At 36.7% G+C, this 19,373-nt stretch overlaps 1 non-coding gene across 1 annotated transcript; it reads right to left on the reverse strand.

Moving 5' to 3' along the window:
* Positions 1-13,824: 13,824 nt before the first annotated feature.
* Positions 13,825-13,896, reverse strand: trnag-ucc (transfer RNA glycine (anticodon UCC)). Its single transcript has one exon. It is a non-coding gene; the product is annotated as a tRNA-Gly (tRNA).
* Between the last annotated feature and the right edge of the window lie 5,477 nt (positions 13,897-19,373).

The following is a 19,373-nucleotide window of genomic DNA, read 5'->3' on the forward strand; positions in this document are numbered from 1 at the left end:
GCATGACTGTGTTTGTGTGCATGTTTAGCACCGGTAATTATGTTAGAGAAGCTATTTCGGATCTTATGCTTCCACAAATATTTACAAGCCCTTTCTTTTTCCTCAGTTTGAACAGATGCACATTAAGTTACCACCAGACAGATAATCAAACACTATTACCGTCCTCTCCCATGTATCCCATCAATGTTTCGATCAACTATATTGGCGCTGCTAGTTACAGGAAGGTGACATCAATGAAAAGGAATGGCCACTGTACTCACCACATAATTAAAACTGTGTCTGAGAAAGAGACAGAGAAAGAGTATGTTTGTCTGTGCAATGAGTGACTAAACCGTTGTTTCGCCCCTGGGTTTTGTCAGAACTCTACCAGTGTATTCCTCTGTTTCTGCATTTGATGCCTATTTATACATGCATGCCTGTCTGTGTGTGTCTGCAGATTGCTTATCATGCGGACATTTAATCTGCTTGAGAAGGAAGATGATTGATTTACTGGATAGATTTTCCTCACAACACACACACACATGTATGCATGTTCCCATCATTTGTGGGGACATTGGGAGAGTTAAATCTAAACCTAAACTTAGCCTCTGTGAAAAGCACAATTTAAAATTTGGTTTCAGATTTGTGTAGTACTGGAGAGGCGTTTGACAATTTTGACTATTTTCGGTTGGTCTTCTGTAGTTTATGGGCGGGTTCAAAATTCTTTGTAATGCCCTGGAGACATAACTAGCATCATACCACCTTTTAAAGCTGCATAAATATCACACCACCAGAGCATGACTGACCTACTTGCGTGTGTAATTTACTTTTTAACACTTGTGTGGGGTTTCATCAAGCAGGCATGGTCTATACAAGTGTTGAAACGACACTCCTAGTATCTTGGATTATAGAATACTGCTTTACTGGGGCACCGCTATTAATTGTGGACCCCATGGAAGGTAAACACTGTAGGCCCTTCAGAAAATAAATTATGTATAAAGTTGTTGTTGGAGCTGGGGGCTGTTTGTACGTGGTGTAAAGAGTGGAGGGGTGCGTGAAACCACAACTGGTGTGAAACCAAAAGTGAAACTAAATTTTGGCTTCTACTCCTCTCTTTTACTCAAGTTTATACAAAATTTTTACAGCTTACCACTGGGCCCCCCGGAAATGCTCAGTCCCGTGAATTTGTCATGTGTCCCCCCCCTCTTTCACAGCACCCCTGCTGGCGCCCATATGTTTATAGAACATTACATTGACTTCAAGTGATACTAACACTGTAACAGGACTTTTGAGCTACACACTGAGTCATATATTACATTATAATCACATTATTTAATTATTTTAACTAATGTGACGATGCTTTTCATATTATGTTATGAACAGTGACGTGCAGTGGGGTTCATGGCTGGGGAGGCACTGACTCTTTCAGAGCCAGATCTACAAATATATGGTGGCCTGAGAACAGTGGCGGCTGCTCGTCTTTCAGACAGGGGAAGCTCATTGTCAGCTTACATTAAAAAAAAAAATTGTCAGGTTATTTAAATATACATTCGGCCCTCCGTTCCGTTTTAAGAAAATGGTCAGTGACCTTATCGTACCAAGTAGGCGTCTTTTCCAGGGACTGGACCAGTGTCCCCTCTGCTTAGATTGCCTTGGCCCAGTGTGTTGTGGGTGTAAGACTTCAGCCTTTTTAACCTACAGATGCTCCTTTCACTGCGACCTAGCCGACAGTTTGATTGATTTAACTACCTACAAAACGATATTAAACTCGAACAAGAAATGATTAAATTATGTAACTGAAACAAGAAAATGCTGAAATTACAGAAATACATTCTATATGTTATGCAGATTATGGAAGGATAGAGCATATAATCAGAGTGTTTGAAAGCATTTTAACTGCGATATACAGAGGGACAGCGACACAATATTTTCAGCAGAGTTCTTGAAGGGAGGAGACAGTTCTGCGGGAGGCACCGCACAGTGCTGCCTCCTCCCTGTATTTGAACGGAGCTTGCGGAAATTCTGCTATTCTATTTGACAAAAAAAATAAAAAATAATAATAATAATAATAATAATATTGGATTCAAATGGAAAATGAGTTTATAGGACATACCAACTGAAAACTATCAACATTCATTATATTTTATGGTTAAGTTTTTTTTTTTCTTTTCAAGATTGACAAGGGAGGCTCTGCCTCCCCTGCCTCCTCTGACTGCACGTCACTGGTTATGAACAAAAAAACATCCCATTTACATACATCTGCATTTTATACATGAAAATTCATAGCAAGAAGGTTCTGGCTCTCAGTCCGACTGGAGCCTTTCTGTGTTGAGTTTACTGTGCAGGTTTCCTCTAGATTCTTCAGTTTCCACCATCATTAAAAACCAAATACACATTGGTTAATGCTCCAGTCAGTGCCCATGACCATGATGCTGATGAAGATCTAGAATACCTTCAGTGACAGCTCACTGCTCCTGATGTGTTCTATTTGCTAATGCTAATTGCTAATTCTAATGCTAGGTGCTGTGTGTGTAAAATAGAGAGACCGAATTTCCTTTCAGGTATACTAAAGTGAGATAACCTTAAACATACTCAACCATTTTGGATGACTCTATGTCATTCACTCAGCCATCTTCTGCCACTTATCAGCCCAAATAGGGAAGACAACATTTTCCGTACACTGGGGCGGACCCTCCAGTGGACCCTGTGGGTCTGCTTCAGGGTCTCCTCCCACTAGGACATTCGTGAAACACTTCACAAAGGAGGGATCTCAGCCTGCTCCTCTGGATGTGGAGGACCAGGCTCTGAATGAATGAACTCTGAATACCTCACCCCATACCCACCACTTCTACAGAAGCTGAAAACATTATTAGACTGCCCCTTATTTTCTTCAGTTTCTTGTTCATTTTAATGCCTGGTACAACTAAAGGTACATTTGTTCAGACAAATATCATGATAAAAACAAAAATAGCTCATAAGAGTTTAATTTAAGAGCTGAAATCTAGTAATTTTCCATGTTTTCTTGATAACAACCAAAATCACTGAAGTTCTTACATCAATAACTATGGCATTGTACTGATAAACATAGTGCTTTTAGGCATTCCATGTTTTCTTTTCTATCTGTTTTAGTCATATGATACACAAAGGAGTTAGTACTTCATTGCATAACCAATGTTTTTGATGACTTTTGATGGTCTAATATTTTTTTCCATGACTGTATCTATCCATGGTCTTGTTTCTTCGGTCACTACCCATAGCTCATGACTATAGATGTCATGACATTCATATAAATCCATCCATTTCTTTCAGTCAGAGGTGTGCAGCCCACTTGCTCTTTGTTGTCACTCTTTGTGCTGAATCAAACTGAAGTTTATGCTTTCTCTGTTGTGAAATATTGATCTCCCATGGGGAGTGGTTAATTTGTTTCACAGTTTGATTCTGAAATAATGTATTAAAACAGCAAAGTCATACAATAACATCAATTTGCAGAATTGCTCTTTTTTCCAAGGATCTCTGATTGGTTTAAGCGTGTATTAAGGTTTAAGTTTCCTCTGGGAAAGGACTGTATGACAGCAGGAAAAGGCGGTGACAATGTTCTAAATATAGCATTTACTTCCTCTGACTTTCTGTAAGTGAGCCTTTTTTATGTGACAAAGCAGTGCAAAAACCTAAACTATCAGTAGCTTGCGTGTCGTGTGATTCTCCGTTGTGTGCGTAACACTGAATATCTTCTGTCTCACATATTCAAAACTCTCTCTCCACTTTTTTTGCTAACATTTTAGCACTTTTCAGAATCATGCAGTAGGGTGATAGATTCAGAACAGTTGAAAGGACACATTCATTTGCTGTAGATGCAGCATCCCTAAACGCAACCCGTACCCTAATTTGAATGTAACACTAACCTCAAAACAACTCTTAACCCTCCACATAAATGACTTACATTGTGGGGACCTGAATTTAATCCCCATAAGGAAACTGAGTCTCCACAAGTGACTGTTAAATCGGATTTACATCCCTTAACTGTAAGTGATACATGGCCACACACACAGACTCACACACATATAGAAGGGAAATGGATTGGATGCTCTCTTTTAACCCTTGACCTACACTATTTTGCAGGTACAGATGTGCTTTTTTAGAACTCACATTAAAAAGAAATAACAAACAGGAAGAAATACAGAAATTGTATATGTTTGGAGGCATTGCTGTACTGTGGTTTCAGTTTGTAACAGAATCAATAAATAGGCTCATGGAAGTGTTATATTTTCTGTGAGTATACAAGAGTCACACTGATCACAGTCTGTGTGGATGTGTTTGCATTACACAACTGTGCATGTACTGAGGAAAAAAGACACGGATCAGCTCTAAATTTTTGATGGGAACTTTTTCAGACTTTTGAAGAAGAAATTAAAGACACATTTTTTTTTTTTTTTTTTGCACTGAATATAATTTTCATCTTTAAGTGTTTATTAGATGTTGACAAACCAGCAAGAGGTGCAGTATAGCTACCAACTTGACTGTAGCTCTTAAATCAGATGTAGATTTAGTGGCCATGTGTTCAAGTAGGCTAGAAAGTAGTTGAAGTTCAGTTTCTACTCATCAACTTCACCAATCAGAGATGAGAATCTACTTGGTCAGAGTAGAGTTGGTCAGAGTCTGCCGGTTTGATTAGTGCCTGACTATCAGACAGTGTAGGACGTTCGCATGTGCAGTCTCAGAGAAAGGGTTAAAGTATTCCATATAATTCTAACATGTCTACTAAGTGTAGAACAGGATTGCTTGACTTCTTCCATCCTTTGGCTTGAGCACCAAAATATGTACTGGATAAACAGCAATACATGGATCCTAATAGACTGGCTCTCTCTGGCTGTGCTCCCATAGGGGTGTGCCGTCCTTGCTATAGCTGCTGTGTATAGCTTAACAGTCCGACAAACACTCCTTAATATCAATACTCTGAAAACAGTTGTCTCGTTGTCCACAGGTTTAATGACACTGAAAGGAAAGGTGAAACTAAAATATCCCAAAACAGCAGTTACTCATATGCTTGCCTTCAGCATGGACATGCATACATTGTTCAACGTAAGAATAACTGTTACATGAATCAAACCTCTTTTTTTATTGCCACAGTCTTCAGGCTATTTTTTTTTTTTCTCTTTAACTCAAAATGAAACGCATCATCCCTTCTCCTTTTTAACACAAAATCAAATTAAGCATGAAATTAGTTATGCATATTTTTGACTTTTACAATAACTTCACTGTAACAAATTACTGTAAAAAAAAAAAAAAAAACAGTAAATTTTGTACAACATCATGCTGTTATTTGTAAATACAGTATAATGCTGTAAATAATGAGGTCTGTAAGGTGCAAATTTAAAACAGTAAGCTACTGCAAAATTTGACAGTATTATACAGTATTTTCTTCAATTCCTCCACTACTGTCCACCCAGAACTGGTCTGAACAAAGTCATCTGGCATCAAATCCCACCAGCTCATTTAGAAAAGATTCAATTCAACGAATGTTAACTATAGACTCGCTGCATCAAAGGTAAGTGGCTGTTTTTTGAAGCATCTGGGATCAGGAAATACCACCATCTGAGCCACCAACACCATTCACAGGGACGGATGGATGGACAGCAACAGGACGGATCATGAACTACACCAATATATATATATATATATATATATATATATATATATATATATATATATATATATATATATATATATGTATATATATACTTTGTGTAACTCCTGCAGAAGCAACGCCTGTATGTATCAATCATTCTGTTGTTTGCTAAATAATTTCACATGCAAACGTGCCGTTATAAACATGTTTATGACGTTATTTTGGATGTGTTTATTACAGTGTGTTATTAACATGTTTAAGCTAATTTGTTTATGCTAGCAGTCGGAGATGGGATGCTAATTCTTTATGCAGGGTCATGCTAAGTTTATGTTAATTCATTGGTTGTGTTTAGATATAATATGCCAGCCTTTGAACTAACCTTTACTTATTTACAATGTGATTGTTGTATTAGCAGTCAATTTAGCTGGATGCTAACTCGAATGGGAAAATCCATAGACACGCTAACGATTAGCATTTAAAGATTAACTTAAGATTTACAACGTCTTTTTATCCAGCAACAAAGGTTCACATCAGATATATTGGATACTATTCATTCTTACAACAACTGAACATAAAATACTCACAGGCAAATGTTTTTGGGGCCATACAAACAGAGTGACAGAAACATGTCTGTTCACTCACAACCGGAAATAAACTGGTGGGGACATAAACATGGAGGAAAGTACCAGTCTTTTAGATGGACATTTTCATTTTAAATGTCTTCAGATGGTGGGGTTGAGAAGGACACAGTTGTTTGGAAGCACTGACGTGGAATTATTTATAAAACTGGAGTACTTCACTGTTGATGCCGACAACCCCCCCATAACTATGCGATTAATCGCAGAAATCCACACAATTAATTGTGATTAAAAATTTTAATCGCTGCCCAGCACTAATATATATATATATATATATATATATATATATATATATATATATATATATATATATATATGTATATGTGTGTGTGTGTGTGTGTGTGTGTGCGTGTATGTATATCTCCTTACCAGTATATATAAATAAACACTACAAACAAAAAAGTGAAGAATATTTCAAATTTTTTTTTGTCATTTTTGCCATTTGTAAATAAAACTATATCTGGTCTCACAAGCTTACTCTAAACCAGGGGTGTCAAACTCATTTTAGTTCAGGGGCCACATTAAGCCAAATTTGATCTGAAATGGGCCAGACCAGTGAAATAATAACATAATAAAATATAAATAATGTCAACTCCAAATTTTCTTCAATGTTTTAGAGGGGAAAAAAAGTAAAATTATGCTATGAAAATGTTTACATCTACCAACAAACTTTCCATGGCTTAATGCATGATATTACGAAACATAATAGTATCTCAAATAACCATCTGTAAATAAGACCAATGATGAAATAAACATATACTTACCTACAACACTACACTGGGCTGAGACAAAGTGTATCGCTGGATTATGTACATCATCAACTCAGCATTTGAGATGTTGTCTTGTAAATTATAAATACAAGGCATATATATATATATATATATATATATATATATATATATATATATACATATATATATATATATATACATATATATTAGTTGTCAACAAAATATTTCTATTTTGTAGAAAACTACTTGTTTTCCCTTGATGTTGTCACCCACACACTTCTGTAATGACACACGTATTTGCAAATTTTCAACAATGACAATGTTCATTGACATCTTCATAAACTTTAAATGTGTTTTTCATCTTTCCCTGTTTCCCATAGTTTTATGATGTATTCATACACAAAGATAGATGCATACAAAAACTCTCCTTTACTCTGCAATGAAAGAAGATGAAAACAAACCCAATATGTTGTGCTTGTGTCTTACAAACTTTCAGTCTGTTAATTTGTACAGTCAGTTAAAAAACAGGAGTTGTTTCTCTTGATGTCTTGGCATTTAAAAATGTTCTACAACTGTTGTGACTTTTCTCAAAACATTAACCTCCACATCTTTTATTTTTGTTTTGCACTTTCACATTTTCCCATGTTTCATCCTGTTGCCTGTTCTGATGCTGTCAAATGTGTCACTGCTGTCATTTTGATGTTTTTTGTTTGTATTTGCTTTTGAGTTTGGCTGCTTTTATAAGCCTCTTACGCTTTATCTCATCTGCACACATTTGTATTTTTTGTCTATTTGTTCCCACCATGACTTTTATTAAATTCTATGTTTTCTCTCTGCAGTAAAAATCCTCTGCATGTCAGAGACATCCTCAGCCGCCAATCATCATTTTATCACAGCTTGACGCTTGTTTGATAGGTTGCAATTTGTTAACAACACAACAAATATCCTCCGCTCAGTTGACCAGATCTCACAGACTAATTCTAGACATCCAACATGAGTGGAATGACTGCAAATAAGGTTAATGTGCACTCATTTTCAAGCCTGTCTTGCAGATTTCCTGATAAAAATAGTAAACCAATATCTGTCCTTCCACAGTTTGAATGCCTCTCCTGTGGAACAGCTTGTACGTTGAGAGATTGCGAGTGTAATTCAACCCATACACCTACAGTAATTCACAGCTTACTCCCAATAATTTTCAACATTGCCAGCAACCTCTAAAAAAGGAGGACAAGCTGAGCAAGGAGCTGTTGCTTTTTTTGGTGTTTTTTTCTTAGCACCCATATTTTTCTCTATTAAATATATGTTTCTGTCCTGGATATATTCAGCATGACCATGTACCTATATTAGTTGGCTAACGTCAACCAATGGCTGGTCCGCACATAACAAACAATGAAAACTAAACAAATAAATAAACAGGCACAAGGGAATGACAAAGAACATAAGCTTTTAAGCAAATATTTAAGATGTAATATCTTAGAACCAATTTGACAAAATGAGACAAAATTTGGCACAAATGTTTACAGAACTGAAAAGAATGCCCTGAGGATGTTTTTTTTTTCTCCAAATTCAGCAGAAATCTTTGCTTAAGCTCAAGGATGAACACATCACATTTTGGTGGCCAAGGGTCAAGGGTCGTTATATAAGTGCCAGTAATTCAAGGAACTGTATTAATAGATTATGACACAAGTATAATAGATACATCTGTCTGAACTTGGTTCTTGTCATGTTACTCTTCAAGAAATTCTCACATGGGCTTTGCTTTCTACCATGTCTTCACGCTTTGTTCAAAAACATTTGCATTAGATAACTGGCACTAAACACAGTGACCAAAGCTGTCATGTGGTGAAATTTGGATTTCCCCATGCTGTATTCATATCACATTGGTTAGAAATCAAATACAAATTCAAATACAAATACATACTTGTGTCATTCTGGATATTGTTACTTTTGGAGTTATAGTGGCATATTACAGTCGTGTCCTTTAAACATCTGTCTTGTCACAGATAACATGAACTAAAAGCAGATTTTGTGCTTAAAAACTTCTAGTGATTTTTAATTTTTTAAATTTTTTAAATTTTATTTATTTATTTATTTATTTTACAAATCTGTTAATGAACTATATACAGACCCTCTCCCTCTTTGCACACTGTATCACAGTAAACAAATGACTCTGAAAATAACCATAAACATCATCCACAACTTTACACATGCTTTCTTTAAATAGGATCTGAGAAAGTCTGTAAAAGAAATCAGTGATTTTTAGAGAATCATCTGTCTTTACCTTGATTTCAAACCTTTCAAGATAAAATATAATGTGGCTCTAGATTTTGACTCTATGCATAGAGTTTTAGACAGAGGGACCTTGACCTCTATCTTAGAATGACTAAAATATGAAGAACTTGTAGTCAGTACCTTAAAGAACTGAAACACAAGAAAATCAGACAATTTGCCCAAAGTTACTGATGCTACATTGCAGACAGACAGACACCCAAATACCAGTAAAATTATAACATCCTTGATGAAAGTAATCCAGAACCATCAGAACAATCAGACACCTCCTCTGTTCATGCAGGTTCATCTGTTCATGTACTTCTCTCATTTACCAGCAGTTGGATGAAGATTGGTTTAGATTAAGATTCTTTATTTGTCAGTATATAGAGCACACCACACACCAAAATAGACCTGCTGCCATCATGAGAACAAGTAGGAACACACCACATACTAGCAGCAGTGAGCCTGCATATCAAGTGCCTCGCTCAAGGGCACATCAGCCAGCAACTTTCTGCCAGTCCAGGGAATCGAATCGGTGACCCTTCGGTCACAAGCTAAAGCTCCAGCCGATTCTCCAGCCTTCTAGGCCAGGGCGGGCCAAAAATGGTTTTGTGAGGTTCAGCAACCACAACCTTTCTCCTCCAAAATCTAACCAGTTTATCCTTAACTTCATTTGGACATTTGTGCCAAAAAATAAATGAATAAATAAAATCCTTAAAGACGTTCCTTAGACTTAAACAAACTTTATTGATCCACAAGGGAAATGACTTGGTCACAATTGCTCAGTTGCATATGAAAACCCTCTTGGAAAATAAATAAATAAATAAATAAAAATAAATAAATAAATAAATAAATAAATAGGGTTTATAAAAATGGACAGTCATGAGGTCAAAGTGACCTTGACCTTTGGCCTCCAAAATGTCTTCTTGGAGCATCCTGCACTCAAGACCTAGCTAAACAAAAAATGATGGGGTAGGCTCCACCCTATCTACAGCACTTCCACAGTGCTAATGAAGGGTCCAAATCCATAGACCCACTTCATCCATAACGTATTTAATTCTCCTCACCTGACTCTCTCAGGTCTTTTCTGACAAAAGCCCCTGAATACTAAATTCTGCCAGTATCATGTCACAGTGTTCATCTTTACATCGACCTATTTCAGCATACTGAAGCAGTATATGAGAGAAAACCATCCCACATCTTGATGTCCTGTAGGTAAATGCATCCCCTGGGCTGATAGCTCTGACATGACTGTCTCTTTCTCTTGGCCCTGATGATCGATTAACAGTAAAATAAAATGATTATCTACTATCACCCTCTTCTTATAACATACTGTGTGCATGTGGTGCTCAGTTCCTGGAAATAAATAATTCATATCAATGTTGAAACAGTTTTGATCTAACAGTCATATGTCATCCGATTTTTATCACTTACTCGTTGGTTTTCCCCAGATTCTGAATTCAATAAATGCAAACAGAGCACAATAAGCTTCAGCTCAAGAGGATAAAAATAGATTCACCGTAGCGCCAATAAAACAAGGTCAATCTGTATACCACACACGTTAAAGGGACTTTATATGGGCAATAATATAAGGTCAGCTGGCAATAAATAGGAAATAATGTTCATATAAAATTGCGAGACAGAGGAGGAAAAGGATAAAAAGTCCTTTCCTTCTCAGACACCTCACTGATGATGTAAAGTGAATGTTCATAGTAACTGCAACGTACACTATGCATTTACCCAATGAAACATCTTTTAACAAGGATGAAAAACTGTGGACCTGAACCTGTATATGAGACAGATGGGATTTATCTAAACTAAATAAATGAGACCACCCATGAGCCCAAATCTTTGAAGAAGAACTTGGAAGAGGACATTATTATACATTTGCAGATGAACATAATATTTGCCAAAAGGGCTGAAAGCAGCTTCTGCTTTCAGGTTTTTATTGTTTAATGCAAAAAATGAAGTTTAATTTCTACCAGGAGCTTGGGATTGCAGGTATTTCAGATCGTGTTTTCACAAAAAGAACCCTGTGAAGTAAGATGATGGGGAAAACAGAGGTTGTTCAAGATTACACCAGAAATGAATTTTAGTGAGACAGTGTTTGAAAGTGGCTGTTGAGTGTAAAAGAAATCACGCTTTTTCAGATCCTGAAAAATAGTTGGATACAGAGAGATAGTGCATGTTTCTTTTCCTTTATTTTTTTTTTTAAACTAGTCTCTTATTCGTTGATTTATTGATAGCTCTAATGTACCTTCTGAGTTTAAACTCAGAGATCTGTCCTCCCTCTCTACTCTTTAAATCTTCTCCCCTGCCGTTACATCGCCTCCTTCTCTCTCTCTTTGACTCCTTTCTTCTCGACTCTCTATTAATGTTTAATATGAAGAATAGAGGGCCCATTTAGGATGTGTAATCTCCATGTTTTAATAATGGGGAGATTCACAACATACATTTATTTGCAGCCCACAGATACCCGGTAAAAGTCACCATATTTTATTCAAAATGCCATCGCATTGTAGATCCTGTGAAATAAGAACACTACACAAATGTCAGACAGAGGAAGGCACTAAACTATCTAATTAGAGGGGATAGAGCACCCCAATCCCTACCAAACAAACAAACAAACAATAAAACATTGAGTCAGCAAAGAAGACCCTCGTACGATGATGCCAGTTCATCACCGGTCTGGCATGTACAGGTGAATAATTCACTGTCACATTCACACCTATGGGTGATTTAGACTGACCAATCAACTTATTGCATGTCTTTGGATGGTGGGAGGAATCCAGAATACCCAGAGAGAACCCACACAGACATGAGGACAAACAAACCCCCTGTGTAGGTGTAATTTATTATTTCAGTAATATTGTATTTTTAATTCTTTTTTTTTTCTGTGTATTGTTTATTTCCGGGGAGGTATTCATATAAGCCTTTTTTGGCTTCTAAACTCTCCTGCACAATGATGTTACTTGTATGAATGTTTTTTTTTTTTTGTTTGTTTTTTAATTTTCTCTTGCTGTTTTATGATGTGCAAATAAATAAATAAATAAGTAATTATTCCACCCTAACATTTAATGCAGCAAAGAGAAGGCTTTGACTGACAGGCCAAGATGGACATCCATTTATTGAATTGAACTTTTGCCCAGACAGGTCTATTCTTCTATAAAATTACTTACTTGCACAACACTAGTTCATCCATGATCCCTCACACACCCATGGCTTCCTTTTGTCCAAATATGGTCATTTCAGGTTCCAAAAAAAAGCCAACATGGTGATAGCATAACTGCAAGCTGCTGGCTTCTAAATGGCACTTGAGAGACCACTATGTGATCTCATGGTTCATCCAATAATTATATACAGTCTATGGTTTTACCATGTTGGTAAAATAATGTGGAGCTCATTTCGTCTTGTGCTGCTACAACTCTGCCCACTTCACCGAATATGGTCAATGCTGGCTCCAAAAAGTCAACATGGTGACAGATAAAAGCAGATCTAATGATGTGGTAGTTCCATCCATTTCTTATGTACAGACTATGGTAAATACACCATCATATTTTAGTGGGACACAAATGATGACATACCATGTAATTTCACAAACTTGTTGAATGTTAACATATACAGTTTTGCTTGATAATAGTAATGTCATTTTGCATGTTGTATAAACATGCTGACAGTAATAATAACATGTAGCGAAGAGTTTGCTTGTGTTAGATTAGATTAGATTAGGTTAGATTAGATTAGATTAGATTGGATTGGATTAGATTGGTTAGATTAGATTAGGTTAGATTAGATTAGATTAGGTTAGATTAGATTGGATTGGATTGGATTAGATTGGTTAGATTAGGTTAGATTAGGTTAGATTAGATTAGATTAGATTCGATTGGATTCGATTGGATTGGTTATATTAGATTGGATTAGATTAGATTAGAGTAGATTGGGTTGGATTTGATTAGATTTGATTCGATTCGATTGGGTTAGATTAGATTAGATTAGACAGAACTTTATTGATCCCTTGGGCAGACGTTTCAGTAAATTAAGGTTCCAGTAGCAGCATAACAAAGAATCTACACATATAAGAAATATTACAAGGCAAAAAGGAAAGAAAATATTACTACTAATAATAATACATTACAAGTACTGGTAGGAATAAATAAAGTATTACTGATAATAATAATAATAATAATAATAATAATAATAATAATAATAATATTATTATTATTATTATTATTATTATTATTATTATTATTATTATAAGAAGAAGAAGAAGAAGCAACAAGAAAACTCAAATACCAACAAACTAATTTTGCACGCTGGATACAATAAACAGCATAGTACAACTTTAACTGCACAGTCACTCGAGGAGAGCTACTCCTCCCCCCTCCCCCTCCCCCTCCCCCTCCCCCTCCCCCTTCCCCTTCCCCTGGAGTGCAGAGTTGTACAGTTCGATGGCTCGGAGGACAAAGGAGTTTCTCGTTTTGGTTGTTTTAATCCTGGAGAGTAGCCTGTCACTGAACAAACTTCTCTGTGCTGCTGACAGTGTGCAGAGGGTGACTATCCATGACACAGAAAAAGCATATGCGTTGGCCGGGAATCGAACCCGGGTCAACTGCTTGGAAGGCAGCTATGCTAACCACTATACCACCAACGCATGTGGAACTGCAGAGCAATTCAACTGAAATACTGGTTAAGCTGTTTATGTGAAGGGAAAAAAAAATGTTTTAACCACACAGGGCCCTCTGAAAGTTTGACTTATTGACTCCCTCATGGCAGATATTAAAGCCTCAGTTAGCTCTAAAGTCTTATTAACTGAGGAGTAATAAGCAGAGGGACCCCCAGTGCACTAATTAGAGGGTCCATATAAAGACAGTACTGACTCCTGGTAAAAGAAAAATATTGACTTTCTTAACCCATAAAGACACAGTGCTACTTTGGTGGCCATTCCCAAATGATTATTTATCAATATTTTAACTTTCTTAAGTGATTTATCACCATTTATTGTAATATTATTTTTCTTAACTTTGCATTTTTTCAGTGAAAATCAGGTATTTTCCTATATTTAATTTACTGATCATGAAGATGTTCATAAAAGCTCAGATTAAAGTTGAAGGTTATGTATCAAAAATAGAGAAAACTGAAGAAAAAGGCTTTTTCAGCAAACATATCATTAACTGAACATAAAACCCAGTGTGTCCATTCCACTGTTATTTATCAAACTCCATGAAATTTACTGGTGAATCAATGTGGTGGAAGATGACAGTGTTTCCATGTTCATTACAGAGCCTCAGCGCTACTTTTGTGTCAGTTCCCAAATGAAATGAACTTTATAAAGTAATTTATCACCATTTATTATCATCTGTATTTTGCATTTTATCAATTTAAATCAGCTACTTTCCTGCATTTAATTTACTGATCATGAAAATGTTCATAAAAGATCTAATTAAAATTGAGGGTTGTTATATCAATGACAGAGAAAACTGCAGTCAAATACATAATTAACTGAATATAAACCAAGCCTCTCCATCCACTGTCATTTATCAAACTCCATGGGTTTTACTGGTGAATCATGTTGTAGAAGATGACGGCGTTTCCATGTTCACCTCAGTGTCTCTGAACGTCCAAATGGGTCATATCTGGTGACCATGAAAAGATGACAAACTGCATTTTACACCAATTATTTACATGTATTGATAGGATGAATGGATCAGAAGTTATTAAACATTTTACATCAGTGGATGGCTTTGAACACCAGTGGATGTTTGGGTCTTTATAGGTTAGGTGAAAGTTCTATTTTGTTTTAATGGAACTTGGAGAGAGTATTTGTTTGCAGTCTGCATCAGTGGATTATACTTTAATATACTTCAACAGTGGTTTCAGTTTGAAGGCACTGGTTGTTGCCCCCTTGGTTCTTCTGCCAGTCTTTTAGAAATGTTCCCTTTCAGACTGCGGCATATTCTTTGCTGCCAATTGAAAATGTTCTTGGCAGTAAAAATCCTATGTGAAATCAGTTTCAGTGCTATCTTATCATCCTGAGTTTGACTTTTTTTGCGTCTGTGGGCTGAGCTGCTGCCACGGTTTGTATTTTACTCAGTCCAGACAGGAGGAATTCTTTTAAGATTCTCTCTACACACAAAATTTGATACTTTGCTCTACTTTTTAGATTTACGTTGGTCGCATGACTACGTTTTACATCTAAATCACAGCTACAGCACCAACAAAGGCAGCAACCACAGCAACTGCAAGGACAGGAAGGGAATGATTATAGCAATTATTATCACAGCAGTCATCTCCTAATCCCTCCTTCTGTCTCTGTTGGTCTTTATCTTTATATTGATATATCCCCCTCTTCTTGCTTCTTTCAGCCCTGTGCCCACCACCTCCTTCCTCCTCTGTTTCTGCTGCTTGTCTTTCTCTCTGCAGACCCCCTGGTACCACAGATAGGTTCTCTATCTCTTTGCTCTCAGCTGGACAGAGACACATCAACGCACCACCGAGCTTCAAGAAACCCCCTCTCCTCCCTCTCCTCTTATTCCTCCTCCTCCGTCCACCCAGGCGTTTCTCACTTACTCCTCCTCCATCCCTGATCTCTCTTACAGGTTGGATCTGTGAGAGATGGCTGACAAGCACCCCTGCTGTGGCTACAATACTTATACCCTAGTGCCTCTTTTCTTGTCTCTGTGTGGCTCTTATTCACACCAAGATCCGCCACCCCCCCAATATAATAACCCTTTCCCTTTCATGTCAGATTTAACAAAATGACAAAAATTATTATTATAATGAAGACATTGTGACTTGAATACATTCTAACTTTGCAGTTTCGACATAAAAAATCGGTTAAATGAAAAGAAATGAACAAAACCTACTGGCTACTGATGTGACCATTTGACTTTGGTTAAAGTTAGTTTGCTGGTCTAAAGTGTTGTCAAACTGCTTTGAGATAAGGACATGATTTACCTAAATTAAAATTAAATTTGTATTCTCTTCTGTTGTATATCTAGCAATGATAACATTGCAAATTTTTTTAGTTTGTTTGTTTTAATGTGGAAACATTATGGTAATTGTAAATAGGGTTTGGCAACAAAAGTCTTAACTTCAGCCTAAACCCTTTCAGTCGCACTGTATATGGAACAATGGATATACTGTTTTAGTTTGTTGTTTAAAGTAATTAACAGCCAAATAAACTACTACTACTACCACTACTACTGAATAGATAAATGTCAAAAACCTCCTGTAATTTCAAGATCTTAGACTGAAATGTTAATTTTGACAGGCCTCTGCAGTCACCTACAAGAAATGGTTTGTAAAAGTTTAGAAGGTGGTGTCAGAAGTCAAGCAAATACCAACATAATGTTGCTTTCACCAGTTTGCAGTAAATTATCACAAATACTGAAGGGAAAAACAATAAGTTCACCCATTTAAAAAGCTGGGACCATAAAAATCGGACTTTACCATAGGGGGTTTGTAACAGCTATAACCCAGTCAATAACATAACAATGACATAAGAGTGTTCATCTGGTTTATCCAGTCTAACACCAAACTTTTACTTTGGGCAAAAGGTTTGATCAGCAATGACACAGTTTAACCCATAAAGGCCCAAACACCCAATATTGACCAAAACCATCTACTGAACTAAAATGTTTAGTACCTGTTAATCCACTAATCCTATGAATACATGTAAATAAAATGCAGTTTGCCATCTTTTCATGGTCATCAGATATGACCTATTTGGACACTCAGAGGCTTTGTAGTGAACGTGAAAACACCGTCATCTTCTACAACATTGATTTACCAGTAAAACCCATGGAGTTGGATCAATGACAGTGGATGGAGACACTTGTTTTATGTTCAGTTAACAATAAAAAAAGTCACTTTTTCTTCAGTTTTCTTTAACCTTTGTATTCACTCTGAGATTTAATGAACAGCTACATGATAAGTGGAGGAAATATATAAAAATACATGATTTAAACTGAAAAAAGTCAAAATAAAGAGGATAATAGTTCAATAAATGGTGATAAATTACTTAAGAAAAGTTAAATATTGAGAAAAAATGATTTGGGAACTGCCACTACAGTAGTACTAGATCTTTATGGGTTAAAGGTGTGTAATATTTAGAGAAATGTAGTGACACGGCTACATATTGCAACCAGTTGAAAACCCCTCCCCTCACCCTCCAGTGAACTAACACATAAGAATAAGCACAACATCAGAGTCACTGTTTAGTTTTTACAGTTTGAAAACCTGAAAACATATCGTCCTAAATAGTGTCCTTAATATATAGGGTCTGAGCTACATAGAAATAAACTTTATTGGAAATATAAGCATTGGACATTAGTTTCAATCTGAATTTGAAATATTTTTAAAATTTGAAAAAGAAAACCAATAACATATAGTTAATGTTAATGTTGTTAACATAGTATAGCTGAGGTGATGGTGTAGCTAATTCTGCTAAGAAACCAGATGTCAGCTAAAACCTGATCTGATATGCCAGCACAGTTTGTCAAATGTGTAATTAGTGTTGAACAGTTTATCTTAACGGAGATCTGAATGAGTGGAGCCTCCAACAGTCATTCATGGGTGGAGGGGTTCAAGTATGAGCTTTAGTAGCTTGAACATCAGTAGCAGAAACATTAATCATGGAGAAAAGACATGTAACGCTAGTTGTACTGAAACATGGTTATGACTGGTTAAAGACAATGACTATGAGGGCCATTGTACTGTACTGGAATGTAATTTGATTAGAGGCCTTGAAAAATGTGTTAAAAAGTCATAAAGTTGGATTCTATGAAACCTGCAGATAGCCTGTTTTCATTGTTGACCACATTTTGAGTTCCATATAGTAATCATTCTGTACCCAAGTGTCTGTGCCCCCCACCTCCCCCATCAGTCTGAGCACATAAAATGGGGGCGTCAAAAAGGCAGATGAGCAGATCCAGCTCAGAGGGGGAGCAAAGGCCTGAATGAACCTGGAGAAAGGCGAGAGGGAAGATGAAACAGTGAACATGGACGTCCCGTTGTGACAGTTAATGTGTCCCAATATTCATTTACATGTTCTCTCCTCTCCTTTCTCCCCCTTGACCGCTCAGACTGGGTGGGATTTAAATTAAATGCTGGTGCAGGTACGCATGAATGAGAGAATCAGCACGAGCAACAGAAACGAATCAAATCTCTGCCTTGTAGCGTCATCATTGAAGTTTCTGCTTCATTACTTCAGAGCATTTCCACACACATGCACGACTAAGTTAGACACATGAGGTTTACGTGTTATATATGCAGGGGCCGGTGCAGGACTGTGAGGAAACATAGTGAATGTGAATGTAGGACGTTTCGGACTTGGACGTTTCGGCCTAGGACGTTCCGGACTAGGACGTTTCGGACTGCACTTTTTGCAGTCCCTAACCCTAACCCTCGAAAGGCCAAAACGTCCTAGGCCGAAACGTCCAAGTCCGAAACGTCCGTCCACCAGTGAATGTATGGTGGTGATCGGAATCAGCAGCATCCTAATGTCTCAACTGTGGTGGCCCAGAGGCACAACAGGCCAAAAAATTATCCATTATAAGAAAAAAAGAAGAGAACAGCCCAAAATATTATCCACTAGCCTAAAAAATTATCCATCAAAAGAAAAAAAAAAAAAAAAGATAACCCAAAAAATTAATTAACTTTTCATGTTAGCATCACCTTAGCAACAAACCTTCCCACAGTGCACATAAGGGCCATTTACCAATGAAAACTAACCCCAACCATACCCTAATCCTATCCTTAACCATTTAACACCCAGTCCTAACCTTAAGCAGACACAGGAACCTTAATTAATTGTTTAACCGCTTTGCAAACTATATTAATGTAAATATTTTTTAAAATTACTTTATTTTTAGCACACCGAACTCCACTTCTGGTGGGTTACTTCCATAGCATTAGCCACATTTGCTGAAAGCCTTAAGATTTTCAGCCTTTGCTTTTATCTTTTGTGGTGGCCTTAATTTTAAAGTAAGAGACCTTTCAGGTAAACAGCACCCCCTTAACTGAAAAGGTGGATGATTTTTTTGGGCTGTTCTCTGTTTTTTTCATATATGGATCATTTTTTGTGCTGCTCTCTTTTTTTCTTATATGGATCATTTTTTGGGCTGTTCT

Source organism: Sphaeramia orbicularis, chromosome 15, assembly GCF_902148855.1.
Source record: "Sphaeramia orbicularis chromosome 15, fSphaOr1.1, whole genome shotgun sequence".
NCBI lineage: Eukaryota > Metazoa > Chordata > Actinopteri > Kurtiformes > Apogonidae > Sphaeramia > Sphaeramia orbicularis.